Source organism: Colobus angolensis, unplaced genomic scaffold (assembly GCF_000951035.1).
Source record: "Colobus angolensis palliatus isolate OR3802 unplaced genomic scaffold, Cang.pa_1.0 Scaffold8, whole genome shotgun sequence".
Taxonomy (NCBI): Eukaryota; Metazoa; Chordata; class Mammalia; order Primates; family Cercopithecidae; genus Colobus; species Colobus angolensis.
The window spans coordinates 17,404,734-17,419,952 of record NW_012121820.1 but is presented as its reverse complement, the minus strand read 5'-3'; the positions used below and the strand labels follow the sequence as shown (position 1 = coordinate 17,419,952).

Below are 15,219 nucleotides of genomic sequence, written 5' to 3'. Positions count from 1 at the left end.
AAAAAAAAAAAGTGCCAGTCATGGTGGCTCATGCCTGTAATCCCAGTGCTTTGAGAGGCTAAGGTGGGCAGATCACTTGAGCCCAGGAGTTTGAGACCAGCCTGGGAAGCATAGTGAGACCTTATGTCTACAGAACATTTTTTAAAAATTAGCCGGGTGTGGTGGTGGCCACCTGCGGTCCCAGCTACTCAGGAGGCTGAGGTGGGAGGATTGCTTGAGCCCTGGATGTTGAGGCTACAGTGAGCTGTGGCACCACTGCACTCCAGCTTGGGTGACAGAACGTGACCCTGTCTCAAAAAATAATAAAGAATATATTTATATGTAAATACAATTTCTATACAAATATAAAAATGATAGGAAGTTAAAAATAATTTTCCCTCAATCTTAAAGACTCCATCTTTTTTTATTTTTATTTTTTTGAGACAGAGTCTTGCTGTATCGCCCAGGCTGGAGTGCAGTGGCGTGATCTCAGCTCACTGCAACCTCCACCTCCTGGGTTCAAGTGATTCTCCTGCCTCAGCCTCCCGAGTAGCTGGGATTACAGGTGTGCACCATCATGCCTGGCTAATTTTTTGTATTTTTAGTAGAGATGAGGTTTCACCGTGTTGGCCAGGCTGGTCTCCAACTCCTGACCTCAGATAATCCGCCTGGCTCGGCCTCCCAGAATGCTGAGATTACAGCCATGAGCCACTGTGCCTGGCCACCTTGTATTAATTTTTTAAAGTAATTTTCTCACTTCTATTTGTTCTGTTGTCTGGCTCTGGAATTTCTGTCAGTTGCTGTACCTGCTGAGTGGATCCTCAGGCTTTCACCTTTTCTTCCTCATATCTTTTTGTTGGACTTTCTGGAAGGTTTTCTTTTTCTTTTCTCTTTTTCTTCTGCCCTATAATGGCTTTACTGAGATATAATTCACATACCTCAAAATTCACCCTTTTAAAGTACACATTTAGTAAACTCACAATGGCACTTAGTGTACTCACAGTGTGGTGCAACCATCACTACTGTTTAAGAACATGTTCATCGCCCCAAAAAGATGCTCTCTACTCATTAGGAGCTGCTCCTGCAGCCTTAGGCAACCTCTAATCTTTCTGTCTCTGTGGATTTGCCTATTCTGGACATTTTATATAAACAGAATAATACCATATATGGCCTTTTGTGTCTGGCTTTCACTTGGCATGTTGAGATTCATCCATGTTGTAGCATATGCCAGTATTTCATTCCTTTTTGTTGCTGAATAATATTTCATTTCACACTACATTTTATTTGTCCATTCTTCTGTTGATGGACATTTGGGTTGTTTGTACCTTTTGGCTGTTATGAATAATACTGCTAGAATATTCCTGTACAAGTTTTTGTATGGATGTATATTCATTTCTTTTGGAGTAGAAATGCTAGGTCAAACTTCTATTTTTGTTTTCCTTTTTTTGTTGTAAAAATAACATATAAAATTTACCTTTTAACTGTTTTTAAGTGTGCAATTCAATGGCATTAATTACATTCACAATATTGCTACCATCACAACTATCTATTTCCAAAACTTTTTCATCTAAAACATAAAATGTACCCATTAAACAGTAATTCCCCACTATCCTCTCTGGCCAGCCCCTGGTATCCTCTACTTGCTGTGTCTACAAATTTGCCTTATCCTTTTGTATTTAGCATGTTTTCAAGGTTCATCCATGTTATAGCATGTATCAGAACTTCATTTTTGTGGCTGAGTAATATTCCATTATGTGTACAGTATATACCACATTTTGTTCATCTATTGCTGGGCACTTGGATTGTTTCCACCTTGTGGCTATTGTGAGTAATGCAGCTATGAAGATTGGCGTGTTTGAGTCCCTGTTTTTAATTCTTTGGGGAGTGAAATTGCTGAGTTATCTGGTAACTCTATGTTTAACTTTTTGAGGAACTGCTGAACTGTTTTCCATAGAAGCTATACCATTTTACATTCCCACCAGCAAAGCATGAAGGTTCCAGTTTCTCCACATCTTCACGAAAACTTATCTTCTTTTAAAAAAATTATAGCCATCCGGCCGGGCGCGGTGGCTCAAGCCTGTAATCCCAGCACTTTGGGAGGCCGAGACGGGCGGATCACGAGGTCAGGAGATCGAGACCATCCTGGCTAACACGGTGAAACCCCGTCTCTACTAAAAATACAAAAAACTAGCCGGACGACGTGGCGGGCGCCTGTAGTCCCAGCTACTTGGGAGGCTGAGGCAGGAGAATGGCGTGAACCCGGGAGGCGGAGCTTGCAGTGAGCTGAGATCCAGCCACTGCACTCCAGCCTGGGCGGCAAGCGAGACTCCGTCTCAAAAAAAAAAAAAAAAAAAAAAATTATAGCCATCCTAACGGCTATGAAGCAGGTGAAGTAGTATCTCATTATGATTTTGATTTGTATTTCCCTTATGACATTGAGCATCTTTTCACGTGTCTGTTGATCATTTGTATGTCTTCTTGGAAGAAATGGCCAAGGCCTTCACCCATTTTTTAATTGAGTGGTTTGTCTTTTTGTTATTGAGTTGTAAGTCCTTTATATATTCTGGGTGCTGGACCCTCATCATATATATGATTTGCAGATACTTTCTCCCATTCTTTTCACTTTCCTCCTGGTGACTTTTGATGCACAAAGCTTCTTTTTTTTTTTTTTTTGAGACAGAGTCTTGCTTTTTGCCCAGACTGGAATGCAGTGACGCCGTCTCTGCTAACTGCAGCTTCCACCTGCTGGATTCAGGCAATTCTGCCTCAGCCTCCTGAGTAGCCATGTGCGTGCCACCATGCCTGGCTAATTTTTTGTATTTTGAGTAGAGACGGGGTTTCACCATGCTGGCCAGGCTGGTCTCGAACTCCTGACCTCATGATCTGCCTGCTTTGGCCTCACAAAGTGCTGGGATTACAGGTGTGAGCCACCATGCCTGGCCGGACACACAAAGTTTCTTAGTTTTGATGAAATCCATTTTTTCCTTTTGTTGCTTGTGTCTCCACTTTTTTTAAAAATTATGAGCATATATTAATACAAATTTAAGATAAACAGTTGAGGCACTGAGAAGCTGACTGGCAGTTTTGTGTGGGCAGGGCTTGTTTTAAGTAGGCTTTCTATAGACCCCTTCTTAGAATAGTGGTTTTAGGCTGGGCGTGGTGGCTCATGCCTGTAATCCCAGCATCCCAGCACTTTTCGAGGCCGAGGCGAGAGTATCTCTTGAGCCCAGTAGTTCAAGACCAAGCCTCTTCAACATAGCAAGACCCCCTGATTAATATAAAAATTAACCAGGCGTGATGGCATGTGCTTGTTTTTCCAGCTATTCGGGAGGCTGACAAGCAGGGAGGATTGCTTGAGCCCAGGAGGTCGAGGCTGCAGTGAGCCAAGATTGGGCCACTACATTCCAGCCTGGGTGACAGAGTGAGACCCTGTCTCAAAAGGAAAAAATCATAAGGAAGAGAAAATATATTTACTGTTCATTAAGTAGAAGCGCATCGTTATAAAGGTCTTCATCTTTGTCTTCACACTGAGTACACTGAGGAAGAGGAATGGGGAAGAGGAGGAATGTTGGTCCTGCTGTCTCAGGGGTGGCAGATGGGAAGAAAATTGATACATAAGTAAATTCGGCCGGGCGCGGTGGCTCAAGCCTGTAATCCCAGCACTTTGGGAGGCCGAGACGGGCGGATCACGAGGTCAGGAGATCGAGACCATCCTGGCTAACAGGGTGAAACCCTGTCTCTACTAAAAAATACAAAAAACTAGCCGGGCGAGGTGGCGGGCGCCTGTAGTCCCAGCTACTCGGGAGGCTGAGGCAGGAGAATGGCGTAAACCCGGGAGGCGGAGCTTGCAGTGAGCTGAGATCTGGCCACTGCACTCCAGCCCGGGTGACAGAGCAAGACTCTGTCTCAAAAAAAAGAAGATTTGTGCAGTTCAAACCTGTGGTGTTCAAGGGTCAGCTGTATTTCACCATATATTCAATATAGAATTATTGCAATATTTTATATTCCTTTTCATATTAAGTCTTTAAAATTTAGTGTATATTTTACTCTTACAGCACATCTCAATTCAGACAAACTACATTTCATTTCATGTGCTTACTGACCACATGTGGTTAGTAGCTGCTGTATTGAATAGCACAGATTGAGACAGTAAGCCTGGGGCAGGGTGCACAGATTGCTTCATGCCAATAGGATGATTCTGTGGGTTTGATTCCCTTTAACTTTCCTTTACTATATTAATGATAGTTATTTCTAGAGCAAGAAGATGTTTACCTGCAAAGGAAATGATGTCATGCCAAACAGTATTGGTATTACCTTCCTGTCTACCTGGGAGGGAAGGGGTCTTTCATGGTGTTTCTGGATAACCACACCACAACTCCTGCAACTGAACACTCTAGAGGGAGCCCTTTCCATAGCCCTGTAGCACTTACTGCAGCTTACAGACAGATGGATTCACATAGCTCATGTCCCTTATCTAAAATACATATTCTGAGTGCTCAGGGAACTCAGCAGTGCCCACCCACCCAGATGGCTGCCTGTCTTAATTGGAGTTTGCATTGCCCTCTTGTCTAAACCTGAAGAACTTTAAACTTGACAATGTTCTTTTCAGACAATTTCTTTTTCTGAATTGTGGTTAAATATATATATATCATGAAAATTACCATTTCAACCAAGTGTACAGTCTGTGGCATTAATTAAATTCACATTGTTGTACAACCATCACCACCGTCCATCTCTAGAACTTGTTTTGTCTTCTCCAACTGAAATTCTGTGCCCATTAAACGCTGACTCCCCATTCCCTCCTACCCCCCAGCCACTGGCAGCCACCACTCTACTTTGTCTCTGTGAGTTTGACTAGTCTAGCTACATCATGTAAGTGGAACCATGCAGCATTTGTTCTTTCGTGACTGGCATATTTCACTTTGCATAATGTCTTCAAGGTTCATCCATAGCATGTGTCACAATTCCCTCCCTTGTTAAGGCTGAGTAATATTCCATTGTATGTAGAGACCACATTTTATGTATCTATTAATTTGCCAATAGATGGGTGGATTGCATCTACCTTTTGGCTGTTGTGAATAATGTTTCCTGTCTCTTAAGAATGATATTCTTCATTAAAATAACAAGGCTTTCTGATTAAATTCTGTACATCCACTCAAGGTCCTGACTTGTGACCACAAGTTAATTTTTTTGGTATTTTGTTGGTTTGTTATGTTTTTGTGAGACAGAGTCTTACTCTGTTGCCCAGACTGGAATGCAGTGGCACGATTTCTTCGGCTCACCACAACCTCCGCCTCTTGGGTTCAAGTGATTCTTGTGCCTCAGCCTCCTGAGTAGCTGGGATTACAGGCACGCGCCAACACGCCCAGCTAATTTTTGTATTTTTAGTAGAGACAGGGTTTCACCATGTTGGCCAGGCTGGTCTCGAACTCCTGACCTCAAGTAATCTGCCCGCCTCGCCTTCCCAAAATGCTGGGATTATAGGTGTGAGCCACCACGCCCAGCCATGGCCACAAGTTTTAAGGTCACCCCTCTTACATCTGTGAGGAACTCCACCAAGGAGATACCATTCATAGCTGGGCCTCAGAGAGTATCTGCAGGCTGGGGGAGAGGAAAGACATTCCAGATGGAGGGAGCAAAGGCACAGAAGCAGGAAGGGCATAACAAGTCACCCCAAACCTAATGGCACAAAACAACCATTTTATTATGGTCATGGATTCTGTATGTCAGCAGTTCAGAAAGAGCGTGGCAGGAACATGTTGTTTCTTCTCCATAAAGCCTGGGGCTTCAGATGGGAAGGCCCAAGGGCTGGGGGTGACGTGACACCTGAGGGATGGAATTACCTAAAGGTAGTTAAGGTGTGTGCCTGGCACTTAGACAAGGATGACTCCAAGGCCAGGACAGCCAGCCACAACCCCTGTGTATGTCCCTCCACCTGCCTTTGCTCCCTTGCAGCATGACAGCCTTCTTGCATGGTGGCTCCAGGCCCAAGTATGTGTTGAACACTGAGGCTGCATCACCTTTTCTGACCTAGCTCTGGAAGTCACCTGGTGACTCCTCCACTGTATTTGATTGGTTACAAGCAAGTCACAAGCCCAAGGCAGGGCTTCAGGTTGAAGGAGGGGAGTATTAGACCCTACCTATGATACTTCATAGGGAAGTATCAAGGTTCTAGAAGAGGAGGAGGGACAGGAGAGACTGTTGGGGCCTTCAGAAAATACAGTCTGCCACAGCAAAGAAGCAGTTACATCCACTGTTAAGCTGCAGTTAAAAGAACAATTTTATTTTGAACACTATATCTTGAACACTCTTGTCTACTTTGATACATAGAGATCTAGTTCATTTCTGTTAAATTCATGCGCATATACTACATTCTCTTTGACCATTTTCCTAATGGTGTTTCGGGGTTATCTTTTCTTTTTTTCTTTTTTGAGACAGAGTTTCGCTCTTGTTACTCAGTCTGGAGTGCAATGGTGCAATCTAGGCTCGCCGCAACCTCGCCCTCCCTGGTTCAAGCGATTCTCCTGCCTTAGCCTCCCAAGTAGCTGGGATTACAGGCATGAGCCACCACACCCAGCTAATTTTTGTATTTCAGTAGAGACGGGGTTTCTCCATGTTGGCCAGGCTGGTCTCGAACTCCCGACCTCCGGTGATCCGCCTGCCTGGGCCTCCCAAAGTGCTGGGATTACAGGCGTGAGCCACTGTGCCCAGGCTGTTTTGGTGTTTTCAGCGTTTCATCAACACTGGTGCATGTCTTTCTGCCACGACATGGGAAAATTTCTCTGGAGTACTTACCTTGGACAGAATCACTGGATGGGAGGAAACACGTATTTTAATCAATTCTGCCTGATTGCTCTCCAAAGAGGTTATATCAGTTTATCCTTACACCAAGTGTTTGAAAATTGCCATTTCCCTAGTATACTTACTGATAGTTGATCTTGTTGGACTTTAAATCACTTACTTGATAAGTGGAAAATTAAAACCAGTTGATTTATTTCACATTTACTTGGTTACTAGAGAAGCTGTGCATATTTTAATTTTATTTATATTGGCCATTCAAACTTTACTCCTGTGAATTACTTGTATACTCTATTCATTTTTCTGTTGGATTCTCGGTATTTTTCAAATCCTCTGGGCATGGTGGCTCATGCCTTTAATCCCAGCACTTCGGGAGGCTGACATGGGAGGATTCCTTGAGTTCAGGAGTTCAAAACTAGCCTGGGCAACATAGCAAGACTTCATGTCCACTACAAATGAAAATTAGAAAATAAAAAAAATTGGCCAGGCACGGTGGCTCACGCTTAAAATCCCAGCACTTTGGGAGGCCGAGGCGGGTGGATCACCTGAGGTCAGGAGTTCAAGACCAGCCTGGCCAACACAGTGAAACCCCGTCTCTATTGAAAATACAAAAATTAGCTGGGTGTGGTGGCAGGCACCTGTAATCCCAGCTGGCTGAGGCAAGAGAATCGCTTGAACCCGGGAGGCAGAGGTTGCACTGAGCCAAGATCATATCACTGTACTCCAGCCTGGGTAACAGAGCTAGACTCCATCTCAAAAAATAAATAATAAAAATAAATAAAAAATTGAGCACTGTGGTGCACACTTGTAGTCCCAGTTACTCAGGAGACTAAGGTTAGAGGATTGCTTGAGTGCAGGAGAGTAAGGCTGTAGTGAGGTATGATTGTGCCAGTGCACTCCAGCCTGGGCAACAGAGTGAGACCCTGTCTCAAAAAAAAGTACTTTAAAAATCAATTTGTAGTTCTTTATATATATGGATAATTACACTATGCCTGTTATAATACGACCAATATTTTCTGCCACATTATTGCTTGTCTTTTTTTTTTTGAGACAGAGTTTTGCTCTTGTTGCCCAGGCTGGAGTGCAATGGCGCGATCTTGGATCACCACAACTTCGGCCTCCCGGGTTCAAGCGCTTCTCATCTCAGCCTCCCAAGCAGTTGGGATTACAGGCATGTGCCACCATGCCCCGCTAATTTTGTATTTTTAGTAGAGATGGGGTTTCTCCATGTTGGTCAGGTTGGTCTCGAACTCCTGACCTCAGGTGATCTACCCGCCTCAGCTCCCAAAGTGCTGGGATTACAGGCGTGAGCCACCGCACCTGACCTGAAGTCTCTTTCTTTCCCCAGTGTTTAGTGATGCTGGCCAGTCATAATCTATCAGATTCCATACTTATGCAGGGGTGTGTTTCTGGGCTCTGTTCTGTTCCTCTTTTGGCTGCTTCTGTGTTAATACAACTATTTTCATTTATTTGTTTATTTAATTTTTTTTTTTTTTTTTGGAGAATCTCGCTCTGGCACCCCATCTGAAATACAGTGGCATGATCTCGGCTCACTGCAACCTCTGCCTCCCAGGTTCAAGCGATTCTCCTGCCTCAGCCTCCCGAGTAGCTGGGACTACAGGTGCATGCAACTGCACCCCGCTAATTTTTTGTATTTTTAGTAGAAATGAGGTTTCACCATGTTGGCCAGGCTGGTCTGAAACTCCTGACCTCAGCTGACCCACCTGCCTCGGCCTCCCAGAGTGCTGGGATTACAGGTGGGAGCCATTGCGCCCAGCTGACACCTGGCTAATTTTTGTATTTCTAGTAGAGATGGGGTTTCACCACATTGGCCAGGCTGGTTTGGAATTCCTGACCTCAAGTGATCTGCCTGCCTCAGCTTCCCAAAGTGCTGGGATTACAGGAGTGAGCCACTGTGCCCAGCTGTGTTAATATAACTTTTAATTACCATGGCTTTATAGCATGCCTTGATATCCAATGGGGTGAATGCTCCTTCTTTATCCTTTTTGTGCAAAAAGAAAAACTATTCTTGTATCTTCATTCTTCCAATATAAATTACATAATTTGTATATCAAGTTCCTTAGAAAAATTCTGTTAGGATGAAAACTGGAAGTAAAGTGAGCTTATAGATTAATAGGGGAAGAATTGATAACTGTAAAACATTGAATCTTCTCAACTATAAATCAACTTTATCACTCCATTTATTCAAGAATCCTATTACATCCTTCTACCCAAGTTTGAGTAATTTCCCTATGAAGGTCTTTCATATTTTAATTTTCATTTAATTTAATTTTTTGAGAAAAGGTCTCACTCTGTCACCCAGGCTGGAGCACAATGGCATGATCTTGGCTTATTGCAGCCTCAGCCTCCTGGGCTCCGGTGATCCTCCTGCCTCAGCCTCCCAAATAACTGAGGCTACAGGTGTGTGCCACCATGCCCAGCTAACTTTGAGATTTTTTTGTAGAGATAGGGTCTCAGGATGTTGTCCAGGCTGGTCTTGAACTTCTGGGCTCAAGCAGTCCTCCTGCTTTAGCCTCCCAAAGTGCTGGGATTTCATGCATGAGCCACTGCATCTGGCCTCCTGCATATTTTTATTAGATTTATTCCTTGGTACTTTCTAGTAGTTTTTGTTGAGTTTTGTGAAACTGATCATTTAAAAAATATTTGCGGCCAGGCGCAGTGGCTCAGGCCTGTAATCCCAGCACTTTGGGAGGCTGAGGCAGGCAGATCATGAGGTCAGGAGTTCGAGACCAGCCTGGCCAACATGGTGAAACCCCATCTCTACTAAAAATACAAAAATTAGCTGGGTGTCATGGCGGGCACCTGTAATCCCAGCTACTTGGGAGGCTGAGGCAGGAGAATCACTTGAACCCAGGAGGTGGAGGTTGCAGTGAGCTGAGATCATGCCACCACACTCCAGCCTGGGCGACAGGGAGACCCTGTCTAAAAAAAAAAAAAAAAAAATTGCATACTCTAATTAGTCACAGCTAGTAGGTAGAAATGTGTGATCCTTGTATGTTGATCTTGTGTCGGGCAACCAAGAGAATCCAACATGGTTCTCTTGGGTTTGCATCATAAATGATTATATTGTTTGCTAAGAACGCCACTTTTGTCTGTCTGTTCTTACTGATATCTTGTCCAACTGTATGGCAAGGTGCTTCAGGACAGTGTGGAATAATAGGTCCCTATCTCTACCTTGGTCCTGAACGTCATTCACTCAGTAAGTATTTATTGAGTACCTACCATATATGCCAGGTACTGTTGTAGCTTCTGGGGATGTAGCAGTGAACAAAACAAAATCTCTCCCCTCATGGGAAGAGATACAAATAACCAAATGTGGTAAGCAGTAACCAGGTGAGCAGTAACAAATAACCAGGAAGGGCAAGAGCAGTATAGTGTCTGCTGCACAGACAGGGGCGGTGTTGCTGTTGCATTGAGGGTGGTCAGGTGACCTGTGAGCAGAAACCTGAAGAGAGAGAGAGGAAGTCTGTAGAGATCTGGGGAGAAGAACTTTCCAGGCAGAGGGAGCAGCACCTGACTTATGGACAAGTGCTTGACATGCTCAAGGCTGAGGGAAGCCACCAGCAGGCTGAAGCCATAAGCCAGAGGAGAGGGATGGGAGACGAAGTCAGAGTGGGGGCATCCCAGATCACAGGGGATCTCAGAAGCCTTTTTTTTTTTTTTTTTTTTGAGATGGGGTCTCACGCTTTCACCCAGGCTGGAGTGCATTGGCACAGTTTTGACTAACTAACCTCCAAGTGCCAGGCCCAAGCAATCCTCCCACCTCAGCCTCCCAAGCAGCTGGGACCACAGGCCCGCCACCACACCTAGCTGGGAGTTTCACCACGATGCCCAGGCTGGTCTTCAACTCCTGAGCTCAAGTGATCCGCCCATCAGAGGCCATTATTAAAGGCTTGGTTTTACTCCAAGAAGAGCTCATCAGAGAGTTCTGAGTGCTGCAACTTGACATACTTTTTTAAAGGATTAATCTGGCTTCTCTATTCAGATGAGAACCTCTATGTACCTTTCATTGGCACACAAATGGAAGCTGGGAGATGAGTTAGGAGGATTTAACAATCTGGGTGAGAGAGACTTTAATGGAGGAATCAGATTGTGGATATGTTTTGAAGATAGAACAGGATTTCTTGACAGATTAGATATGGGGTAAGAGTAAGGGAGCCAAACATGGCTTGGAGTCTGAGCGAGGAAGAGGATGGCGTTGCCACTGAAATGGGGAAAACTATAGGAGGTGTCGATCTGGGGGAAAGTGAGGAGTTTGGAACATGTTAAATTTGATATGCTTTGTTAGACATCAGAATAGAGAAGTCAAGCAGGCAGTTGGATATATTAGTCTGGGGATAGGTCCAGTTTGAAGATTCTATTTGGGAGTCACTAGTGTATAGATTAAGTGAATGAGATGAGAATGCCTAATATGTAGAGAAGACAAGCAGTCTAAGGACTGAGCCCAGAGACATGAACACTTAGCGGTGGGAAGGGAGGAATAAACAGCAAGATCAAAGGAAGAGCAATTGGAAGCCACTGGAACAATGTTCTCAAGGAGAGAACGTTGTCAAAGGCAGCTGATGGGCTCAGCAAGCCAGATCTAGAAAGGCAGAGGTCATTAGATACAAAAAGGGCCATTTTGGTGGAATGGTGATGGCGGAAGCATGGGTAAGGCAGCCTGATAGGAGGAGGATTAAGAGAAGAGAAAACAGGAGAGTAATTGGAGACCACTTGCATGGATTTTCCTGCACAAGGAAGCAGAGAAAGGGAGGGATGTAGGGTCAAAGGAGATAGCTGGTTTGTTGTTGTTGTTGTTGTTGTTGTTGTTGTTGTTTTGAGATAGGGTCTCACTCTGTCACCCAGGCTGAAGTACAGTGGTGCGATCTCGGCTCACTGCAGCCTTGAACTCCTGGGCTCCACTGATCCTCCCACCCCAGCCTCCCAAGTAGCTGGGAACACAGGAGTGCACCACCACACCTGCCTAAAAATTTTTTTTGTAGAGATGCAGTCTCGCTTTGCTGCCTAGGCTGGTCTCAAACTCCTGGGCTTAAACAGTCCCCCAGTCTCGGCCTCCCAAAGTGTTAGGATTACAGGCATGAGCCACCATGCCTGGCCTTGTTTTGTTTTTTTACTGGAGCAATATAAGCATGTTTATATGTTGTTGAGAATGACCTTGTTAGAGAAAGGGAGCTTATTATGCTGGAGAGAAGGGGCAACTGTTGGGGTTATCCTTAGGTGAGAAGGAATCGAATTAGTGCCCAAGTAGAGAACAGATAGCTTCTCCACAGGGACAGGAGGAAGGCCATGTCTGAGGTGAGGTGAGGTGAGGCAGGCGGGAGCAGACTCAACACCTCAGGGCGAGGAGGTGGGGAGGACGCGTAGGACGTCTCTGGAGAGCAGATTTGAAACTGGCATCCAGGAGAGAGGAGGCTCACCAGTCACTCGAAGGCCCACTGAGATTAGGTTCGTGAAGGCAGAACTGGAATGGGGAAGGGGTGTGTCCATCCAAAAGATGAGCTTGGGTTTGCTGTTTAACATTCATTGTATGATGTCTGTATCACACCACTTTCTATAAAATGGTTTGTCCATTTCTCCTTAAAATTCTGTCGATTTATGCTTTATATATTTTTGAAGATATTGGATGGAACAAGTTTAGAATTGTAATATTCCTGGCAGATGTTCACTGATCCATTCTGTTTTTCAGAATCTATGTTTGTATTTGCCTGAGAGTCATCTTATATGTATTATGACTATTGCAGTAGCAGCCTTCCTTTGATTAGTGTTTGTCTGGTATATCTCTTTCCATCCATTTACTTTTAACCTTTCACTGTCCTTATTAATCATGTCTCTTGTAGTCAGCATATACCTGGGTTTTATGTTTTATCCGGTTTCCTGGTTTTTATTTTAGAAATAGGTAATGTCCATTTTTATGAAGTGATTTTTATATATTTAGGTTTATTCTTACCATGTTATTTTGGGGGATTTGTACTTTTTAAATGTATTTTAATTAATTTATTTAAATAGAGACGGGCTGTCACTATGTTGCCCAGGCTGGTCTCAAACTTCTAGCCTTAAGCAATCCTCCCACCTGGGCCTCCCAAAGTGTTGGGATTACAGGTGTGAGCCACTGCGCCCAGCCTCCTTTTCTGAGGTGTCTTTTTTCCTCTTTCTTCCCTTCTTTTGGATTAACTCCTCTCCCTACTCCTTTTACAAACCCTACTAGTTTTGAGGCTATATTAATTGGGATTACGTTTGCTTACAAGTAACACTAAAACATTTCTAAAAAGTGATTTAAACACAACTTTATTTCATTCTCAAGAATGTCTGAGATGGTGATGGTGGAGCCACAGGCTTTTTTTTCCCTTGCGGTTTGATGCCATTAATTGGCTTTCATTGATAAGATCTTCTCATCTGTCAGAGTGCTGCTGGATCCCAGCATCCTAAGTGCATTCCAGCCAGCAAAAGGAACCAATAGCAAAGAACAAGCTGGCCCACCCACTGCTTCTGCTTCCACCCCTTTGGCCAGAATTTAGACATATAACTATGCATATCTTGCTGCAGGGGAGTCTAGGAAATGTTTGATTCCAGGCTATGTGCCCAGATAAAAATAAAAGGTCCACACAGATCACTTGTTTTCAGAAGCCTGTGCTGTGCTTAGTAGACAGTGTGCACATTATAGAGAGTTGGCATAATGCTAACAACAGAAATCCTTATTCCAATCCTGATCCTAGTATAACTTGTTGTAGGATTCTAGTACTTGCATGCCATACCTCAGAGTTTTAATTTGACCATACTGGCTGGGCGTGGTGGCTCATGCCTGTAATCCCAGCACTTTGGAAGCCAAGGCGGGTGGATTGCCTGAGCTCAGGAGTTCAAGACCAGCCTGGGCAACGTGATGAAACTCCATCTTTACTAAAATACAAAAAGTTAGCCGGGCGTGGCAGCGTGCGTCTGTAATCCCAGCTACTTGGAAGGCTAAGACAGGAGAATCGCTTGAACCTGGGAGGCAGAGGTTGCAGTGAGCCCAGATTGCACCATTGCATTCCAGTCTGGGCAACAGAGCTAGATTCCGTCTCAGGGGGGAAAAAAAAAAAATTGACAGTACTTTGTCCTGGGAAGTTCACACTATGCCTAAAGGCTTGCTGTGTTTTCATTTCCTCTGAATAAAGTTGCTATTAGATATAAAGGAAAAAAATCAAAAGTTCTGTGTATGACTGGGTGCGGTGGCTTATGCCTATAGTCCCAACATTTTGAGAGGCTGAGGCAGGTGGATCACTGGATCCCAAAAGTTCGAGACCAGCCTGGGCAACACAGTGAACCCCCGACGAAACACCATGTAAAACACCCCACATGAAACAACATGCCTGGCTAAGTTTGTATTTTGTATCTCTATAAAAAATACAAAAAAATGATTCAGGTATGGTGGCATGCGCTTGTAGTCCCAGCTCTTCAGGAGGCTAAGGTGGGAGTATTGCTTGAGCCTGGAGGTGGAGGTTGCAGTGAGCCAAGACTGTGCCACTGCACTCCCAGCCTGGGCAACAGAGCAAGACCTTGTCTCAAAAATAAAAAGGTTCTATGTCTGAGGGGGAAGTAGAAAACAAATACTGGGGACGGCTAGCCTATCTGCCCCAGAAATCACTGTATTTCTATGCTTTCTACCCTTTAAAATTTTTATAATTTTTATTTTTTCCTGATATAATCAATGTTGAAAGAAAAAAGGCTGGGTGTCGTGGTTCACACCTGTAATCCCAGCACTTTGGGAAGCTGAAAGCAGGAGGATTGCTTGAGGCCAGGAGTTTGTGACCAGCCTGGGCAACCTAAGGAGACCCCCATCTCTACAAAAATATATATATATATTTTTTGAGACAGGGTCTCCCTCTGTCACCCAGTCTGGACATGGACACTGCTCACTGAAGCCTCAACCCCCTGTGTTCAAACAATGCTCCTGCCTTAGCCTCCCCAGTAACTGGGACGACACACACATACCACCATACCCAGCTGTTTTTTTAATTTTCTGTAGACATGGGATTTCACCATATTGCTCAGGCTGGTCTCAAACTACTGGGCTCAAGTGATCCACTCGCCTCAGCCTTCCAAAGTTGCTGAGATTACAGGAGTGATCCAGTAGTGAGCCCTTCCTGGAAGGATTTAAATTTCATTTCAGATTGTTCATTGTTAGTGTAATAGAAATACAGTTGATTTTTGTATACTGATCTTGTATCTTGCAACCTTAACTGCACTTATTAGGTCTAATATTTCTTGTGGGCCAGGCTTGGTAGCTCATACGTGTAATCCCAGAACTTTGGGAGGCCAAGGTGGGTGGATCACGAGGTCAGGAGTTCAAGACCAACCTGGCAAACATGGTGAAACCCTGTCTCTACTAAAAATACAAAAATTAGCTGGGCGTGGTGGCAGGCACCTGTAATCCCAGCTACTCAG

The 15,219-nt window shown here is 44.3% G+C and overlaps 1 protein-coding gene and 1 long non-coding RNA gene across 3 annotated transcripts in view; one reads left to right on the top strand and one right to left on the bottom strand.

Annotated features, from left to right (window-relative positions):
- The window catches only part of DLGAP4 (discs, large (Drosophila) homolog-associated protein 4), a 171,533-nt gene that overhangs the window by 139,122 nt on the left and 17,192 nt on the right, over window positions 1-15,219 (top strand). The gene's annotated exons all lie outside the window — the stretch shown is intronic.
- LOC105502534 overlaps window positions 5,660-15,219 on the bottom strand; it is a 78,360-nt gene continuing 68,800 nt past the window's right edge. The window contains exons 3-5 of the long non-coding RNA XR_001000359.1: window positions 8,726-8,883; window positions 6,775-6,788; window positions 5,660-6,240 (exon numbers count right to left, since the gene is read on the bottom strand). This is a non-coding gene — a long non-coding RNA (uncharacterized LOC105502534). The remainder of the gene's footprint in view (window positions 6,241-6,774; window positions 6,789-8,725; window positions 8,884-15,219) is intronic.